Source organism: Leptonychotes weddellii, chromosome 16 (assembly GCF_054177405.1).
Source record: "Leptonychotes weddellii isolate Sample4059 chromosome 16, ASM5417740v2, whole genome shotgun sequence".
Taxonomy (NCBI): Eukaryota; Metazoa; Chordata; class Mammalia; order Carnivora; family Phocidae; genus Leptonychotes; species Leptonychotes weddellii.
This window is the reverse complement of record NC_138384.1, coordinates 10,987,034-11,006,787: the sequence shown is the minus strand read 5'-3', so window position 1 is coordinate 11,006,787 and position 19,754 is coordinate 10,987,034. Positions and strand designations below refer to the sequence as shown.

The following is a 19,754-nucleotide window of genomic DNA, read 5'->3' as shown; positions in this document are numbered from 1 at the left end:
ACCAGGATGAGGTGCTGAGGCACAGCTTGAAAAAAACATGGAAATGTGAGATGCTATGGGTCCTCAGGGTTGGGGGGAGGGGACTTTGTGGAATGCAGCTAGAGGTTTCATTCCAGCCACCCCTGCTCCATCGTCCTTCTCTGCAGCTGCAAGAGGACACAGAGCCCCAGTCCCAACCCGACAGCTGGTGTGGGCCATCAGGGACCTGGGCCATCCCCAGGCCTTGTTTGGCTAGAATTTTTCTTGACTCAACTACTTACCTGGATTGTCCCATCAAATCTTGCTGGCCCAAGTAGAGTGGACTCTCGGTGTCTGGTCTCCACTTACATCTTCTGACTTGGCTAGGTCTGTATTCTGGGGATTTTGAAGGGAAAAACTCCCATAGTTCATCCTGCTGAGCAGTAGTCAATAGAACATATCTGGGACCCTCTGCTCTGGTTTTCCAGATCTTAGTGCAGTGTTGGTAACCTTATCCTCAGGTCTTATCTCTTCTATCCCAAGAGGCTGCTCTTCTATCTCAGACATACACATTGAACTGTATGTAACATGTTTGAATAAAGGACAATCTACCTTTCTCGGTTTTATAAGAACTGTCAGAATGTTAACCAAAATACAACAAAGAAACCAAAACACACCTATAAAGGCTAGTGAGACTTAGGTCAAAGAATCCAGAAATGGGTACTGAAGACTTCAGTTACTGGTTAGTAAAATGAGCATAAACCCCCATGAGAAGTCTGGACCACAGCTGTTGACACGGATAGTGGACATGGCTACATTCATTCATTCCAGAAAACATTTTAGGCACCAGCAAGGGAGCAGGCATTCGTGGGCGATACAGTGGTGAACAAGATCATACTGTGACAGAGGGCTCCAGTCTTGGAGGTGTTTGCTTATTAGCAGTGCTTCCCAGGAGCAGAAGGAAAACCGGTTAGAGGACATGCTTCAGGAAGCTGGAGACATAGGTATGGGCTGGGCCTGCCCCTGTGAGAAAGATGAGAAGCCACAGGAGAGCTTCAAATAAGGAATAGCATCATCTGCTTTTTAACAAGTGATGCTAACTGGTAGGAGAATTTGAGTAGGTGCCCAGAAACAGAAACCCCCCACTTAAGAGAACCCTAAGAGATGAGGTTCTGCCAATTCATGGCCCCCATTTCAGTGGCTTTCAACAAAATTTCAAATAGCAACCAAATGCTTTCTCTATTACTGATTGTTGGCAATCAGTGAGAAATGCTCTTGCAAATTCAAGTTCACTTAAATTCCTGCTTCCCTAGATCTCTTCCCAATGGCTCCTGATGTTTGACCATTCCTCTTCCTCCAGCCCATCCAGACTCATGAGAATTACCCATTCTCACCTCAAAACTCTGGAACTCCACACCCAAAAGAACATTTAGAGCAACTGTCCAGGTGATGTGGGACAGGGCTGACCTGAGCACTTTCTCCATCTGGTTGATGCTGAATGTGGGCAGGGGAGTTATGGGAGGCTGGTTTCCCTGCAAGGTGCTGAAGCCGTTACTGAAAGAAAAGGAAGAAGAGTAGTGCATGAAAGTTGATACCTCTTAGCAAAGTGAGGCGAGGCCTGGACTGAGCAGGGGCGGCCCCCTTTAAATTGAAGTGGCAGAGACCAAGAGGTGGGAAGGCCTGTCGTGCTGGGATGTATGCCTCTGAAGGTAGCAAGGGGCCTGGGGCACTGTGGCCTCAGATCACTTTGCTCAAGACAACAGACACTGTAATGTTGAAAAATAAAGCCAGACTTTGTAGTAAGCATCAGGCCAGGGGTGGGGCAGGGACTGGCAAGGGTCAACTGGTTCGGCTGCACTAGGTAGAGGCTCAGGCTGAACAGTGGGCTCAGGGTGGCCAGGTCGGGCAAGAGGGGGGTCGCTGAGGGGTGCCCTGCTGAGACAGACAGACGTTGATGGAACAGGCCATCTTGAGGAATGGGTGATTGGCAGCAGGTGGAAAAACATGACCAAATGGGTCAAGCTGCTGAGGAAGCTTAATATGGCTACCTGTGACCTCAGGAGGTCAAATGCTAATAAAAAATACTAGCAACAGCTGCTTCCAGCCGACCCGTAGTAACAACAGTACTGCTATTAGTGATGGTCAGTAGGTATCGCTTGCTTCTTACGCTCTTGGGCAGCACGCTGCTCTTTGCTTTGTATGCATTAGCTCCGTGAGGAGTCAACTGCTTCACTCCCTGCTGTCATTCTGCGTCCCCTGACCCAGCGGGATATCATGGCTTCAATCCCTGGCGGGATGTTACTTAAAAAATGGACAAATATAAATGTCCCTGATGAGGGAGCAGAAAGCTAGCTGAGGACAAAGCAGAAGCGGACACCCCACAACCACCCCCCCCTGGGATATGTGTGACATTCCTCAGGCACTCCTGGCTGCCCTAAAGGAAAAACAAATAGTTAATTCATAGAGATTACAATCCTGCAAGACAGGAGTCTCCCTCAGTTCACAAAAGCTTTAGCAATTTACAAGAACAAAGCATTTCTATCAATGGCCTAGCTTCCAGAAGGCAATGTAGATACAATTAAGTGTCCTTATAATCTGTAGCCCGTTGACAGATACCGGAAGTGGGCAAAGTGTAATGTTACTGTTAATGCCTTACTAGAAGGAAAAACCACCTTAACTTGACAATGGCAAGGCCTCCGGTATCCTGTGAGTCTTCTTTAACATACAAAAATCCTTTTGAAACCTCCCTTTTCCTTACCTCCCCCAACTCCCAAGTATCAGCCACACCTCACAAACCCGGGACAGCTTTTTCTCCCTACGGGTCCTGTCCCTGTGCTTTAATAAAACCACCTTTTTACACCAGAGATGTCTCAAGAATTCTTTCTTGGCTTTCGGCTCCAGACCTCACCCCACCGAACCTCACCTATATTCCAAACCCCCATCATCCCAAACATCTGCAACCACCATCTCCTAAAAACCCTGAGGTGGTAATCAGTTCCTTGGCAAATGTAAACCTCTGTGGAAGGTTCCTGGGCGTTGTTCAGTGCCATGGCGTACCTGCTGCCGAGTGTCTGGCATTAACACTCCAGAGGTCTAGGGGCTTTTCCCAAAGTGAGTATCACACTCGTGGAGGCAAACCCCAATCCCAGGGGGGTTCTGGAAAGCAAAGTGGCTGCCTTAGAAGAGGGGGCACATGAAGATCATCACACAAATTTTTCCAGTAACAACACAAGATCAGGGTAACAGGAGAAAATCACAAAGTAGAAACTGAGATCAGAAACTATACCTTAACTGAAAGTCAAACCTTTAAGATTTTAAGCAGCAGGAAAGAGAAAAGGGAATTGATTGGCCATCACAAGTTTGGGGGCTGGGTCCTGCATTATTACTCACGGCTGCTGAAATGCTTTAACTGGCCAGTATCTCCAGAGACCATACGATGCACAGATCCATAACCCACTCAAAGATCCATCCAGGCAATGGGCTTGTTTCCCCCGAGATGCCACAGATCTGGAGCCCCCTCCACTTTACGCCTGAATGGGGCAGAACCAAGAACCGTACCTAACAAGGCATAGGAAATATTTTCCTGTTGCCATAGGAAAAGCTGCCGGGGTTCGGAGACCTGCAGTGATGGGGAAGAGGGAGAAGGCAAGGCGAAGGCCCCAGAGCCACCCGCTCGTACCAGGGCCCTCCCTCTCCTCACTCGGATCCTCACTGCCGTGTGCTGTGCCCACCCTTCCATCACTCCATCCCAGTGCTGACAGCTAAGGCTCCCAGTGAACGGAAACCACGAATGAGCCCCATCTCCTGCGGCACAAAGGTAGCAGGCTCCATTGGCAGGAGGGCTCCGCGCCTGATCCCACTGCGTGTGTGGGAGAGGGGCTTCCCCAACGCCGACACGTGATGCTCCGACACCAGCTGGCTGCCCTAAGATTCAGCTCAATTCTGACGCTATCCACTTAGAGATCACATCAGATTCCACAGGTTAAAGTTTCAGTCCTAAGCCCCTTGGGGGTTTTTATGAAGGCGTCAATACATTGGCCCGATTGATCACATCTCTGACAACTGGTGATTGAACTCATCTCCAGGCTCTCGCCTCTTCCCAAAGGTGGGACTCAAAATTCCAACCCTCTAGTCCCCTGGTTGGCTCCATTGGCAACCAGCCCCCATCCTTAGGAGAGTTCCAAAAGTCAGCTCATTAACATAACAAAAGACATCTGTACCCCTCTTACCACTTAGTAAATTCCAAGGATTTTAGTAGCCGCCAGAAATGGGGACAAAACCCAAATATACGTTATAAATCACAACATTACAGCCCATCCCCCCTTCTCAGACATGGATCCCTTACAGCCAAACAGTCTTAAAAGTCAGAGGTTATTGGCATATTACAGAATCCCATTCAGTCACTCTTAACTGTCCTGTCCATCACATCCTGTGAAAAGGTCTCCTCTGGTGAGGCCACTCAGATTTGCAGGCTACCATTCAGTCCTGTTGGGCTTCCAAAGCAGGAGGGGTCTCGAGGACACATGTACCCTTTCATGCATCTGGGGTGGTGCAGTTAAGAGACCATATCGCCTCTTGCTTGGAACCTCTTTCAAGATGTTCATGTATTATTTGATTTCCCATCACATAACCCATGTATTCAATCCTTTACCCATAGCTAGTATTTTTTCCTTCTCTCCATTTATCCCCCAATTCCTCCCCCTCTGGAAGGGACATTAGGTTTGGCCGCTGCGCTGGTCTCGACTGCAAGCAGCTTTCCGAACAGGATGTTGTCCATTCATCTTGAAACTGCCCATCGTAAACCAAGCAGCTCTTTGTTGGCCAGATGAGAGCTGTTCCTAGAGGCCCATCCACGTTATTCTGGAACTCTCCTGGGCACGGCCTTCCTTACTAGACTGTTTCTCTGACATCACTCAAAACATTAGGAGTATCTCAGTTTTCACGATTATTTTACATCCTGGAAACCCTCTCAATCAGTGCCCAACAGCAGGCTAATAATTGTCGCTCAAATGGTGTACGCTGGCCAGCAACATCCTCTAACTGGGAACTTTCTGGTCCAAAACCCCCCAGTCACTGCTGGGAGGCTGTCTCGAGCACGCTATCAAATCACAGCTTGGCTTCCTATGTGCCCCACAAAGCAAAGTCCAAAAACACAAAGTCACACCATGAAGATACAACCAGGGGTAGGAAGTTAATGAAATCGGTCCGAGCGCCAGAGGCTGAGATGAGGCCCCCTCGAGTGGTCCGAGTCCAGCTCTCGACACTCACTGCTTATTTCCTTCAACAGTGGAGAAGCTCGGTTATGTTCAGAGGTCCATCGGGCAGAGCCTTCGGTGACAGCGGCCTTTCTAATGTGGTCGGACGTGAAACGGCCAGCGTCCTCCCTTTTTAAAGAGGTGTCATCAGCCTTGGGCCTCTGCAGGTCTCCTGGTGCCAGTGATCATGCTCTCGCGGTTCTTCCAGGTTCACATGGCCTCATGGATTAGCAGTCCTTAGTCCTCCCATTCTGTGCTGGCTTCGGTGATATCTGGCCATGGTTCCAGTGCCCTTGGGCTGCTTGTGTCCCTGCTTGACCTGACGGACTCCACCTTGCTCTCTACCGAGGTGCTCATGGGCTTTTGCCCTAAGCCCCAGTCTGCAGGAGTACACGCGGCAGATGATTCCACAGTCCCATGAGCCTGGGGATCACAAGGGTCCAAAGGCTCTGAGAAAGCACCCACCTTCTGTGATTCAGACATGGCCGGTTTTGTTCAGGTGCCCGCTCAAATACAGTTTTCTTGTGGGTAGTCTTAGAGATGGGAGTTAGCAAAATTCCCAGATATGGAGTACACATTTTCCAAAATCCAATTAACTAACCAAACACTAGCATCCTGTTTGATCCTAGGGATGGGCAGTGATGGCTATTTTTAGTTGCTGGCATGATATTCCGAGTGGCTCCTGCCCAGGTTATTCCTGCAAATTTCACCGCTTGAGACCCTTGGACCTGGATTTATTAACCAGAACCAGTTGGTCATGGGCATCATCATCACATTCAAATCAGCCCCAGCCTGATCTTCATTTTTCCAGTCTTTCATAAGGTCATTAATGTAGCATATTATTACTCTTGACACCTGCATCAAGTATGAATCCCTTCTGACCACATTATTGATGGTAGCTGGTGAGTTCAGATAACCAAAGGCAGCATAGTAAACAGAAAGCGAGATCCTTCCTGCACGAAGGCAGACTGCGGTGGGCTCCTCTCCAAGATGAAGAGAAGAAAGCCTTTGCCAGATCAGTCACTGAGGACCAGACTCCTTTACCCTGCTGTGTTTTTTCTCCTTTTTTTTCTTTCTTCTTTCTTTCTTCTTTCTCTTTCTTTCTTTCTTCTTTCTCTTTCTTTCTTTCTTCTTTCTCTTTCTTTCTTTCTTCTTTCTCTTTCTTTCTTTCTTTCTCTTTCTTTCTTTCTTCTTTCTCTTTCTTTCTTCTCTTTCTTCTCTTTCTTTTCTCTCTTCTTTCTCTTTTTCTTCTTTCTCTTTCTCTTTCTTCTTTCTTTCTCTCTTTCTTCTTTCTCTTTCTCTCTTCTTTCTCTTTCTCTCTTTCTTCTTTCTCTTTCTCTCTCCTTTCTCTTTCTCTCTCCTTTCTCTTTCTCTCTCCTTTCTCTTTCTCTCTCCTTTCTCTTCTTTCTTTCTCTCTCCTTTCTCTTCTTTCTCTTTCTTCTTTCTCTTTCTTCTCTTTCTTCTTTCTCCTTTCTTTCTCTCTCTTTCTTCTTTCTCTTTCTCTCTCCTTTCTCTTCTTTCTCTTTTCTTTTTTCTTCTTTCTCTTTTCTCTTTTTTCTTCTTTCTCTTCTTTCTCTTTCTTCTTTTTCTTTCTCTTTCTCTTTCTTCCTTCTTCCTTTTTCTTTCTTTCTCCTTCTTCTTTAAGATTTTATCTTTAAGTCATCTCTACAACCAACATGGGGCTTGAACTCACAACCCTGAGATCAAGAGTCAAGAGTCATGTGCTCTGCTCCGCGGACTGAGCCAGCCAGGTGCCCCAAGCCTTTTGTCGTTTCCGCACAGCTGGAGCCACTGAGGCTGAGGGTGGCACAAATTTATTTAGTCCTCGGTGGTTTACTGTTGGTGGCCATGAGCCATCACTGCTCCCACACGGCACACAGGGCTACCGTGCTGAGATTTTGTGGACTCGGGTTTCTGGCATGTCATTAACCAAAGTGGTAATCTCCTCTTGTTCACCTGGTATTCAATTAACCACCTATGTTGGCTCAGGCAGTTCTAGTGCTTTCTGTTGGGCATCTCCAATTAACACTGGCCTGAGGGTGGACTCACATGCCTTCTGTATCAGCCCAGAGAAGCAATCCCCACTTGGACATAATATCCACCCCATAAATTCAGGTAAACAAGATGCCACCACCTTACATAAAGTCTGTTCAAAAAGAAAATCCCAATTTTCATCCCAACTTTCCCCTTCATCCCATCTAAGGCTGCATCTCCATAGCCTCCCGATCTAACCTCGGCTCCTGTCAAGACTTCACCAGCAGGTTTTGGAATCACAGTGCATGGGCTCCTGCACCAAGGAGTCCCCGAAAAGGCTCTTCTCCCTGCCTTACCCCAGCACATCTGAGAAGCCTTCTTGAACTGTTGTTCAGTTTTTAACAGTGAAGTTACATGGGCAGAAGCGGCCCCCTCCATCCCATCTGGGTAACAGGCTGAAGATCCCAGTTATCATAAAGCCAATCCCACAGAGCTTGCCTACGCTCTATCAGTGTTTCATGTGGGGTGTCCCACCTGGTGTTTATAAGGGGAGTGAGCAGTCCCCCTTCTCAGGATAGACACACCTCACAGGGGCTTTTATCCAGTCCGCCCAACAGGCTCTTCCCTCGGCAATAACCTCTTGTGTGTCTGGATCGGGGGCAGCCATGTCAATTCAGCCCTCGTGACACCACCTCCCCGGGGGGGGGGGGGGGCATCAGACTCCTGTTGGAGGAGATCATTGAGAGGACAGGACCACCTACTGACCCACAAACTAGACCCTGTCAGTCAGAAACTCCTGACCCCTCCCCTGACCTTGGAATCTATGCTCCCCCCCGTCCCTGTAGGAGGAGCCCCTGGAAGGATGCAGCCTTGAGCGATTAATGTGTTTTGAGGCCATCTGGACAGGATACATGACTGAACCCCACTAAGGCCTCTCTAGGAACCAGTAAGGTTCTGGTGGGCGGGTGTGGAGATCTGCTCCTGGTGCAACTGCCCAAGAGAGCCTTCATGGCCATCCCCTTGCTCACGAAACCTGCCGCCTGCCAGGCTACGGTGGTCCACCTCTCCTTGCAGTCTCTCCTTGCCCTCCCTGCATGGAGGCCGGTTTCAAATTTCACCCAGAGAGCTCCTGAGGTTGTAAACCACCAATTCCAGAGGTTAAGGGTTCAGTCCCACAGATTGCATGTGCACCCCACCCCCATTTCAGACACCAGTCACCACGTCAGGTTTCTACCTGGGCTTCTGACCAACTGGCCATCAATCAGAGCCCTCCCTTGTGTTCAATTCATTTGCTAGGGCAGCTCACAGAATTCAAGAAACCGGTTTACTCACTAGGTTACCATCTTATTATAAAACGATGTAAGTTGGGAACAGCCAGAGGGAAGAGATGCAGAGGGCAGGGTACGTGGGAAAAGTGCACAGAGATTCCATGCTCTCCAGGGGGCCCCACTCTTCTGAATCCTCATCTGTTCACCAACCCTGAACCTCTCCCAACCTTGACCTTCTGGGCTTTTGTGGAGGCTTCATTACATAGGCACAACTGATTAAATCATCACCTACTGGTGATTGAACCCCATCTCCAGCTCCTCTCCGGGCCCCAAAGGTCAGGGGGTGTGACTCAAAGTGCCAACCCTCTAATCACAAAGTTGGCTCCACTGGAAACCCGCCCCCCATCCTTAAATGGGTTCCAAAAGTCACCTGATTAACCTAACAAAAGACACCTCTCCTGCTCTCACCACTTAGGACATCGCAAAGGTTTTAGGTGCTCCCTGCCGGCGACAGGGACAAAGACCAGGTATATGTATTTACTATAAATCACAGTATCACAAATGGGCTTATCACTGACAGGACCATAGTGACCCAAATGACCCCTTCTTCATTTCCAACCCTGAGGAAGCTCACTTGACCCAGAGTGGAGAGAAATTCTTTTTGCAAGGTCCTCCCCCTAGTTACAGGGCACAGCTACTACATTTTACTGGGATTGCTAAAACCGTCCACAAGGCCCTGGAGGGCACTGACATGGTTACCGGACACCGAGGAGATTTCCACCCCAGACACCCAGACACTTCAGACTCATGCCCCTCCCCTCCAACAAATTTCCTTCAATAGAAAAGGCTGCCCGCTCCCTCCCCAGGAAACCCGTGGTCCAACTTTGCCCATTAAGGTAAACAGAAAGGTAAACCTTTCTTGGGAGTTATGAAAACTCGGGGTTCCTGTCTACTTGCTCTCTGGACAGCCATTCTCTAAACTCCAGGCCCTGAAACTAGCATTCTCCCAGCTACAGCCCCCCTCTGCTGTCCACCCTCTTGCCACACACTTGCCCCATGACCCCGAGCCCGTCCTGGCTACTCCCTCTGCCCCCTTCACTAACCTCCAGGATTGGCAGTCACCTAAGCACCTACCCTACGAAACTAGCAGCCCCCCAGCGCCTGTCCCACTTCGCAGAGAGAATCGCCCCTATAACACCTGGTGGCCCACCGAGAATAAAAATATGCAGTCTGTTTTGGCCCTATGAGACACCAGCGTCCAAGTCAATGTCATTCTAGGAAATCCCTGTAAGTTCTCTGAAGGGAAGTCCTTCTACCTTCAAGGCATTGCCAGTGAAACTATCAAGGATATAGACGCATTCAGATGTAACTATTAGGACAGTGACCTCAGCTTCCTCTGGAGGTGGCCCCCTGGCTCGCTCTTTCCAGCTGTGGGTGCACTGTCACCACCCCGGGACATAGAACAAACCCAAGCTCTTGGCCTTCCTGATGGGACTCACCACGTGGATGCCGAGGACTCTTCCTCACCTCGGGAGGACGGCACTCCCGAACACGGAATTACACCAGCCCTGGAAGCCAAGGCCCTGTTATTAAAGCTGTGACGACAGGAGTCAGGAAGCCCACCCTTGGCCGTTGTAATGGCCCCACGTGGCCGACAGTCAAGCCAGTCACTGACGATATCACCTCACCATGGACTGAGGCTCCCCTAAGGCTCAGATTCCCATTCTCACAGAACCGACTGAGCACATACGATGGGCACAAGGAGCGTCCTTCACGGTCACTCATGTACCTAATGTGTTCTGCTTGTTGCCCCACAGAGGAATTCCAGGCCCAGTCTGGTTTCACTTTGGAAGGGCTACTTTTATGCAGTTCCCAGAGGGATTTATTTTTTCATTTTTTAGACAGTGAGTGGATCATGGGGAAAAACAGAGGGAGAGGGAGAGAGGGAATCTTAAGCAGACTCCACACCCACCGTGGAGCCTGACATGGGGCTCGATCTCATGACCCTGAGATCATGACCTGAGCCGAAATCAAGAGTCGGACCCTTACCTGACTGAGCCACCCAGGTGCCCCTACAATTCCATGTAACCTCTGCCACCAGGATTTCAATGCCCTACGGTAAAAAGTCTTGTTTGGGGCACTTCCTTGATGACGTTACACTGAGGGGTCCCCCCGGGGAGGCGGTCCCAGCAGATTCGCACGCCTGCACCGGCCACCGACATCACACGGGGTCCAAGGCCCAGCCTCAATCGTCGCGTCTCTGGGCATCACCTGGTTCTCTAAGGACTGAGAAATTCCCCCAACCATCAGACGGGCATCACGCGCCCTTAAACCACCCACCACACTCCAACAGGCCCCACACCTACGCAGCCTCCTCATGTTCTAGAGGACACGTTCTCCAGCCCTCACGAGCTCTTCGCCCTCTGTACACAACCACGCGCGTGTCTGCCGCCTTCCACGGAGCAGGCCCAGCGGTGCCCTCGGCAGCTGCCCAGCACGCAGGCCAGCCCCCTCACCGGTAGTCCCCCAGCTCTGCGTTCCCACGCAGGTCCTTGGCACAGCGGACTCCGCCCCCTGGAGTCTCTGGAGCAACCACGAGTCCACCTGGCTTCCCACGGGCTTGCGGCCTAAGCGCCCTCCCCCAGCCCCACATGCGCCCCTCGAGCACCGGCTTCTGGAATCCTACTGGGCTCTTTGAGGGACCAAGGCCCTACCCAGCGCCCACCCAGTACTTCCCCGAGAACAAGCTCTCGTACTGGCTGAGGTTAGAAACGCCGGCCCGCAGAAGCTTGGCACAGCCCCTGAGACCTCCTTGTGGAGGGGGGCCTTCGGGAGAGGGCTGACCTGGCGTCAAAGGCCTTTCCCTTGCCCGAGAGCCCTGAGGAAGTGAGACGGACACCCTGCTTCCTCCTGCTGCCGCCGCCCCCTGGGGGAGCCCCTCGGGACCAACCGTCTGTAGTGGACAGGAGTCTTCTCCACCGATGGCGGTACCACGGTCCGTCACACCAAGCAGCTCCGGGGGGCTGTGGCAGCCTCTAGTCCTGGAGGGGGCTCCGGCCCAGCCAGTGGGCGGAACTTGCAGCTGTTGGCCTCGCCCTTGAGGAGGTGGCGACACGGGGCCTTCTGCAGGTCCACACTGTTCCCGACTCCTGGGCTTTGGCTAACGACCTTGCGGTTTGGTCTGACCAACAGCCAAGGGACAGTTTTCTCCCCAGAGGGCAAGTGCATCTGGGGCACCTACATGGGGAAGGACTGAGCAGAGGCCCCACTTCCCATCACAGTCACACACACTAACCGTCCACCCGAGGCCACTCTCAGCCATACCTCGGACCCCCTCGCTCCAGCCAACACCCACCCTTCCCAGCCGCTGGTGAGGGGCCCACCCAAGCTCAGGTGGCAGGGGGATTCGTGCCTGAACAAGCCGGGCTCGGGCTCTGGACTCCTTCTCTCCACAGCTGCAGCCAAGCTTGGGACACACAAGTGCATTCTCTGCTCCCCAACGAGACCATGGATACCATGCGGCTGGGTACACAGCCCTGGGGAGACCCACCGCACGCCTGCCGACAGATGGACTTTCCTTGGCCCCTGGCGCCCTCTGCTGGGCCTTCCAGATAGGCCAGCGCCATCACCGATGCTTCCCCGGAGACTCCCCTCTGGGACCCTCACCCAGAGCTCCTCCTCAAAGCAGGGCGTCTCCTTCCTTGTTAGCCACCTGACAGGACAGACTCTGACCAGGGTGCCCATCTACCTGTCCGGAGACTCAGCAGTGGACTCTCCAACACAGTGCTCCTGGGAACTCACATTTGGCTACCACCCCCAGGCGGCTGGCTCCTTCAAGAGACTCCCCTTCGGTTCCTTTCAGGCAAGTGATCCCTGAAACGGATCAAAGTCTTGCCCAGACCCTCCTCTTGCTTGCTTCTTGCCCCCCCGGAACTTCACGCCCCACGTACCCCACTCACCAATTGTTTCAGAGACCCCCCCCCCCACCGAATTCCACTTTTTGTCATCTCTGGCAATCCTCAAGCTCCCACCCTCCAGGATAGTGTCCTTTTTACTTTATCCTGATTCCACCCCTCGCTTCTGTAGGATTTTCCCAGCAGCGCACCATCTACTTCACACTGGTGTGCTCATCGGGGCCGACAGCCCAATGTGAGGCCCCCCATCCCTTATTCCCCTCCCTTCCCAGGTCAGGAGCCCATCGAGTTAGTGGGAGATCACTTCCTTGGGAGTCCTGACCATGGTGGGGACACTCCAAAAGGAGCCACCTCCCTGCCGGCTGCTCTCCCCAAATATAGTGGCAGTGAGGGCTGGTTCATGCCGCTAAAATCCCTGCTGGGTTCCAGGCAGTAGAAACCCTCTCCCGGGGACCCACAGGGGCATGGTTTGGGTATCCAAGAGGGAGAGAAACGCTCTGCTTGGGAGACATGAGCCATACTCAGGAGTGAGAGCACCACGTGAAAGCTGCAAGGCATGGCCTTCCCCCCACTAGATGAGATAATCCACCTCAGCTGCTGAGAGCTCTGTACCCAGCAGTCAGTCAACAAACAGCTGGGCCCTGGGGAACCGACCCAGCTCGTCCAACGCTGCGCTCTACGGCTGTGGCTGATCTTCAGGCCGTGTACAGCCTGGGGGTTAGGGTTACTGGTAGACCCCTGGGCTTCACCCTCACACCGACATAATGCTGAGAAAGTACCGCTCCAGCCCGTGATCGCATGACAGAATGGAAAAGCCGGGAACATTGGAGAGCCCAATTGGTGGGGCTCAGGCCAGCATGCCATGCATGTGGGCGGCAAAGGGCCTGAATCTCTTTTTGGACAGTGTCCCCTTGCAAGCCATGTCTAAAGGACATTCACGAGCCCCACCCCCCCATCCCATTTCTGCACAGCACGTGGGGCTGCAAGCTAACTAGCCATAATACCGTGTGTCAGAGACCTTGTTGACAGCCCAAGATGTTAAGGTAGTCCACAATACTGCCTACATCTTTGAAGAGACTCCCAGGGCCTCGGAGATCACCAAGCTACTTTCACTGTTGGACTCGAAGTTTGGGGCCGTGGCTACGTGCTGGATTTCAGACTAGTGCCTGCGTAATCATTACAGGATTTGCTACTATAATCTTAATTCGATGTGTAATTCCTTGGTAAAACGTGCTCTACCTGACTTTTAAGCCACCTGCCACGGATGCTGCTCATGTCGTCCCCAGGGGCTCCCGGTCCTCGCAGCACAGACTGACCACGGGTTCGGTTGTAGGCCAGCGTCTGACTAGAGTTGCTGATCTCCAGGGCATCCGCTTCCAGAACGGGTATCTCAAATAAACCCGCCGCCAGACTCTCTAGATGAGAAGCCAGGCTGCCCCACACCCCCAGTTTCCTTTGTTTTAGAGATCTCTGGTGGACTTGGAGAGCTCACCCTTCGACTTCATTTTTCCCTTCCGGGGCTTGCATTCCCGCACTTGTTTTAAATTCACCGCAAAGAGGGGGTCCTTGAAATGCCGGGCCCTGGCACCACCGGTGAGTTCCCATGGGATGTGGGAAATCCTGGGGTGAGCTCCCCGCTCTGCGAAGCAAGCCCTGCTCACAGAGGAACGACTCTTGCCCCACCAAGCCCACGATCCAGATGCAAGAGGAGAGGCCAGGGCCCGACAGGTGGTCTCCAACGGCAGGGCATCCCAGGTGCCCCAGGGGAGTGCAGAGCAGGGGGCGCACCTGTTCCTGGTTGCGGCAAAGGAGGCCTGCTGCAATTCGCAGGTGCCCAGAACGCCAGACTGGGGGAGGCAGCTCAGCCTGCCGGTCATCGTCCTTGATTTCCTTTGACCGCACAGACTGAGCCGGGCCCCTGGTAGTGCTCCCGCTGTCCTGCCCCGGGGCTGTGGGCCGGAGGACTCGCCTCCACATCCGCGCAGGGCAGGACCCCGGAGGCCACCGGTTAGGGTAACTGCGTCCACGTAGCCCAGTTCCCTGGGGCCCCTGCCCGCCGCGGCCTCTCTCATCCGCACATTCTCTCGGGCTTTGCTGCGTGGCCCCATCTCCCCAGCCTTCCCGTGGAACAGCCAGCCCCTGGGCCTTCTGCCTTACGGGGCGCATTCCCCCTCCGGTGCCTACTTCTGCACCTTCTAACCCCTGTCCCCACCCCCCCGGACACACATTTCTGCCTCATCCACTGTGGCCCACGGCTGCTTTCCGGGCTTCTGGGAGCCATCCTGGCAGCACGGGGGGGGCGCCGTCCCCTGGGGGCCTGGCCAGGGGCCCAAAGCTGTACCCCGGAGGAGTGCTCCCGAATCACTGCAGTCTCCCTCCTCCAGGGCGAGGTTCTGCCGCCCTTGACCCAGCCCCCACGGCCCTGCAGCACTTGCCCGCTGCGTCCTAGCGCACCTTTGGGGTACAGGTTCCGTCATCACTTACCAGACCTGCCACAGCATCATGGCCAGAAGGGGAGGTGGGGCTGACACCGGGAGCCTACTGCCCTGCAGGGCCCTGACCTCCCAGCAGGCCTGTGTCGGCTGAGGTCAGCCTCAGAACCGGGCTGCGCTGTGACTCAGTCCTGGCCCCGGGAGGGGAGCGCGCCCTCCGAGCTCCCAACAAGGCACACCGGCTTTCACAGCAACCTTCTAATTGCCTGAGAATCGCTCTCAGCTTTTTCTTTTCTTTCCCCAAAAACTTAACTGGGCTTAGCAACAGCCACGCCATTTCACGGTCCTTATGGTTTCGCCCTCCCGCCAGGTTTTTCAAACTCCTGATATAGGGAGCCCCCTGGTGAATTATCTTCCACCAGAATACTGCCCAATTCGTCAACGGTAAACATTTTAACAACTTGTTTGTTACCTTGTGCTGGGGCATAGAGGCCAGGGGTCCTCACTGCCACCCAGCAGCCCCTGGTCCAGCTCCAGAACCCCACCCTGCACCTGCTTCCGGGGCCCACTCCTAGCTGAAGCTCCGCATAAAGGAAGCTTATCAGAGGGTGCTCCCTACCTGGTCCAGGAAGGACGTGACGCAGCGCTGGGCACAGGGACAAGGTGGGCTTCACCACTACCCTCACTGTAGGTGAAGAGATTGGGCCTTTACAAACCCCCTGACCAATCAGGGCTGTTGGCTGCCCAGAAAGGAGGCATGGCCTTGCTCTCGATGATTCTCTTCAGCTGAGGAACTCCCTAGAGAGGCCCCGAGAGCGGAGGGCTGCCTGCCGACAACCTCCACTCCTAGCACTTGGGGTGTCCACCGTCCCTATATAAGCCGTCCCAGGATCCAGCAGGCTGTGGGTTCCGATGCAGGCTGATGGGTGGCCAGTGACTAGTGTGACACTGTCCCGATGTGAATGGAGAACATTCTCGTCTGATCAATTCAGACGTTTCAGTTAGGTAGGAAGCAAGTTCACCTGCGTCCGGGCAGAGAGAAGGTGGGGAGCATGCATCGTGTCAAACATACCTATCTTGGAACAAGAAAACGCAGCAGCGGATCCTGTCCTCCAGAGGCTCTGTTTGCAGACAGGGACCGACTCCTAGTTCAACCGTGGAGTGTTTGCTTAATTGTACTTAACTGATTGCAAAAATGTATATTTGGAACGTGGATATGTAAATCAACATTTTCAATTGTAATTTTTATGAAACTTAACGCGGATCAAGTATTCCTTTTGAAAATTTAGCATCTTACTTGAGATGTGCTGTAGGTGCAAGTTACACACTGGATTTCAGAGACCACGTATGAGAAAAAGAATGTAAAATATACCATTAATAATTTTAAAACATTGATTACATGTCGAAATGATAATATGTGCATATACTAGCTTAAATAAAATATAGTAATGAAATCAAATCACCTATTTCTTTTTACTTTTTTAGTAAGGCTACCAGGTAATGCAAAATCACTTATTTGGCTCACCTTCTATTTTGCACCAAATGAGTCAGAAGGAAGTCGGAGGCAAGGCACAGCCATGCGGTTCTCAAACTGGCCACTAGGTGGCAGCCTTAACCCAGGATTGCGATTTTCAAGCTCCAGGAGGCAGCCTCCCCCAAGATCAATCTTCAGGGAAATCTAGAGGAAAATACGGAGATAGAAAAGCGGGAGAAAGACTTGGGAGAGGAAAGGACGTTCTGAACCGCGGGTTGTGTGTGGCCATGGCTGTGACCAAGGGCAGGAGGCTGTGGGCTCAGCTCTGGGAGAATAAAGTAGAAGTGCGTTGTCCGAATTCTGTCTGTTCCTTCCCCAACTCCAGTGCTTTGGGGCAGTGGGTACCTGCCCCGGGCCCACCTATGACAGCTAGTGCAGATGTCCTTGGATAAATGGGTCGTGCAGAAACTCTGTGCTGGTGAGGAGCTGAGGAGGACAGAAAGACCACCTCCATGCCCCCCTCAACCCCCTCTGGGGGCAGCTGCTCCTTGGGGACCGAGCACCAGTGTAGCCCAGAGCAGCCTCCTGGTAGGAAGGGCAGAGATGAGCTGTGCTTGTGTACCTGGGGCTCATCCACTGCTTCTGGGTCCTAAGCTCAAGGGACTGACCCCTACCAGCGGCTTTGGCGTCTCCCCATGTGCGTGGGAGGACCCGGTTCTCCATGCCCCGTTCTCCGAAATAATGAGAATTCTGAGGACCTCAGCTCCTTCAAAAGATATCCACAAACGGGAATTACAGATTCCACTGGAAACAGATATGAGGGGGGAAAAAATGGACCGAGACTTAAAATAGGCCTAAACACCATACTAAACAAGGTAAGATCATTTGCCAGCAATACCAAATTAGAACAAGACACTAGAAAAAGAAGAGCCAGGTAGAAATGATAGGCATGAAAACCACAGTGATTGAAGAACATAATAGAAGGCTCAATGGAAGTAAGACAGTTGAGAAATTGTGGGGCACCTGGGTGACTCAGTCGCTTAAGTGTCTGACTCTTGATTTTGGCTCAGGTCATGATCTCAGGGTCGTGGGATCGACCTTTGCGTGGGGCTCCATGCTGGGCGTGGAGCCTGCCTAAGATTCTCTCTCTCCCGCTGCCTCTCCCCCAATGCCCCCCCATCCCCCGCACTAAATAAATAAATAAATAATCAGTTTTTTAAAAAGAAATTGATGGGTTAGAAGGTAGGTTAAAAAACTCTCTTGGAGGGCGCCTGGGTGGCTCAGATGGTTAAGCGTCTGCCTTCGGCTCAGGTCATGATCCCAAGGTCCTGGGATCGAGTCCCACATCGGGCTCCCTGCTCCTTGGGAGCCTGCTTCTCCCTCTGCCTCTCTCTCTCTCTCTGTCTCTCATGAATAAATAAATAAAATCTTTAAAAAAAAAAAAAAAAGAAACTCTCTTGGAAGAAACAGCAAATGAAAAGAAATAGGGAGGCTAGAAGAGGAAATGCCAGTGCCTAGAAAACAGGGGTCCCAGAAAACGAGATGAAGAAAAAGCAGAAACGGATACAACTCTCTGGGCGAAGAAACTATGGAGATAGATTCCTCAGGTTGAAGGAAAAATAAAAAAAAAACTTAGATTGGAAAAACTCAAGGGTGCAACCGTAGGATTCCATTTGTATGAAGTTCCAAACGGGCAGAGCCAACCCACGTCACTGAGGTGGGCGTGGGGACTCTGCTGGGGCCGCGGAGGGGGCGTTGGAGGCTCGGTGCTGTTTCCAGGTCTGGTTGCTGTGTGAATGTGTGCTCAGAAAAATTCATCGAACTGGGGCGCCTGGCTGGCTCCGTCGGAGGAATGCGTGATTCCTGATCTTGGGGTCAAGAGTTTGAGTCCCATGTTGAGGGGTAGATTGTACTTAAAGTTAAAAAAAAAAAAAAAGTTAATCAAACTATACACAATTTGTGCTTTTTCTTTTATTATGTCATTCTTTGGTAAAAAGCTCACCAGAGCAGGAGAGAACACACTGCCATATAGCTCATGAGTGGAAGAAATCATGATGGAAATAGAAAAACTTAGGACGATATATTATATATCAAAATTTATGGGCTGCAATGAAAACAGTGCTTTGAGGGAAATTTAAAGCCTGAAATATTTATATTCGGAAAGAGGAAAGGCAGAAAAATGAATGAGCCAAAGAGCCAAACTAAGATGTTAGAAAATCACAAATAATAAACACAAAGAAATTAGGAGGTTAGTGTTACCCTGATACCAAAAGCAGATGAAACACTACAAAAAAGAGAGTTGTAGACCAGTATGTCTCATGAATATAGAGGCGAAAGTTCTCCATAAAATACTAGCAAACCAAATCCACCGGCATACTCAAAAGATTATAAACCTGGCCAAGTGGGATTTATCCCAAGCTCGAAAGGGTTTGGAATAAGAACATAAGAACGTAAGAAATGGGCCAGTGGAATACACAATGTTAACAGAATGAAGAAAAACCCATATAACGATCTCAACTGACACAGAAAAAAACCTTTGACCAAATTTAACATCCTTTCACGATAAAAAGCACACAGAAAACTAAGAATACAAAAGAACTTGCTGGATGCTAAGGGGCATTGATGAAAAACACACAGAGGTAATGCTGTATCCAATAGTGGAGGATTGAAAGCTTTCCCCCTAAGATCAGGAACAAGACAAAGATGCCTGCTTTCACCAGTTAGCAAATATTGTACTGGAAATTATGGCCAAACAATTTAGACAAGTAAAAGAATAAAAGTCATTAAAATTGGAAAGGAAAAAGTACAGCTATCTCTATTTGCACATATCATGATCCTACATATAGAAAAATCCCAAAGAATCAACAAGTGAGCGATTCAAGCTAATAACTTCAGAAGAGTTGCAAGGTGCAAAAACAACACACCACAACATCAGTTGAGGTTCTATATACCTGTACCCTATAATACACATGAAAAGGAAATTAAGAAAGCTATTCCAGGGGTGCTGGGTGGCTCAGTTGGTTAAGCATCCGACTCTTGGCTTCGGCTCAGGTCATGATCTCAGGGTCGTGAGATCGAGCCCTACATGGGGCTCTGTGCTCAGTGTGAAGTCTGCTTGAGATTCTCTCTCTCCCTCTCCTTCTGCCCCTTCCCCCGCTCTCTCTCTTTCTATCTCTCTCAAATAAACAATTTTTTTTTAAAAAAAAGCTATTCCATTAACAGTACCATTGAATTAATGAAATAGTACATATTTAAAGCAATTCTTTGCAAAATAGGATAAGGGCTAATAATTTTTTTAAAAAGGGAAAATAACTACAGCTGGCAAGGATGGGGAGCAATTGGAACCCTCATGCATCACTGGTGGGAAAGCAAATGGTGCATCTGTTGTGGAACACAGCCTAGAGTAGCCAGTGTCCATGTGCAGAGAGCTGCAGAAGAAAGGCCTCACCTGGTGGACAGGTGTGTGGAGGGCAGGAGCC

The 19,754-nt window shown here is 51.1% G+C and overlaps 1 long non-coding RNA gene across 2 annotated transcripts in view; it reads right to left on the bottom strand.

The window, feature by feature from the left end:
• The window catches only part of LOC115944309 (uncharacterized), a 22,272-nt gene extending 2,518 nt beyond the window's left edge, over positions 1–19,754 (bottom strand). Inside the window, exons 1-4 of one of the 2 annotated variants that reach the window (XR_014140990.1) lie at positions 19,724–19,754; positions 16,327–16,479; positions 15,421–15,823; positions 261–1,512 (exon numbers count right to left, since the gene is read on the bottom strand). This is a non-coding gene — a long non-coding RNA (uncharacterized LOC115944309). The remainder of the gene's footprint in view (positions 1–260; positions 1,513–15,420; positions 15,824–16,326; positions 16,480–19,723) is intronic. The other variant, XR_014140991.1, reaches the window with a different exon arrangement.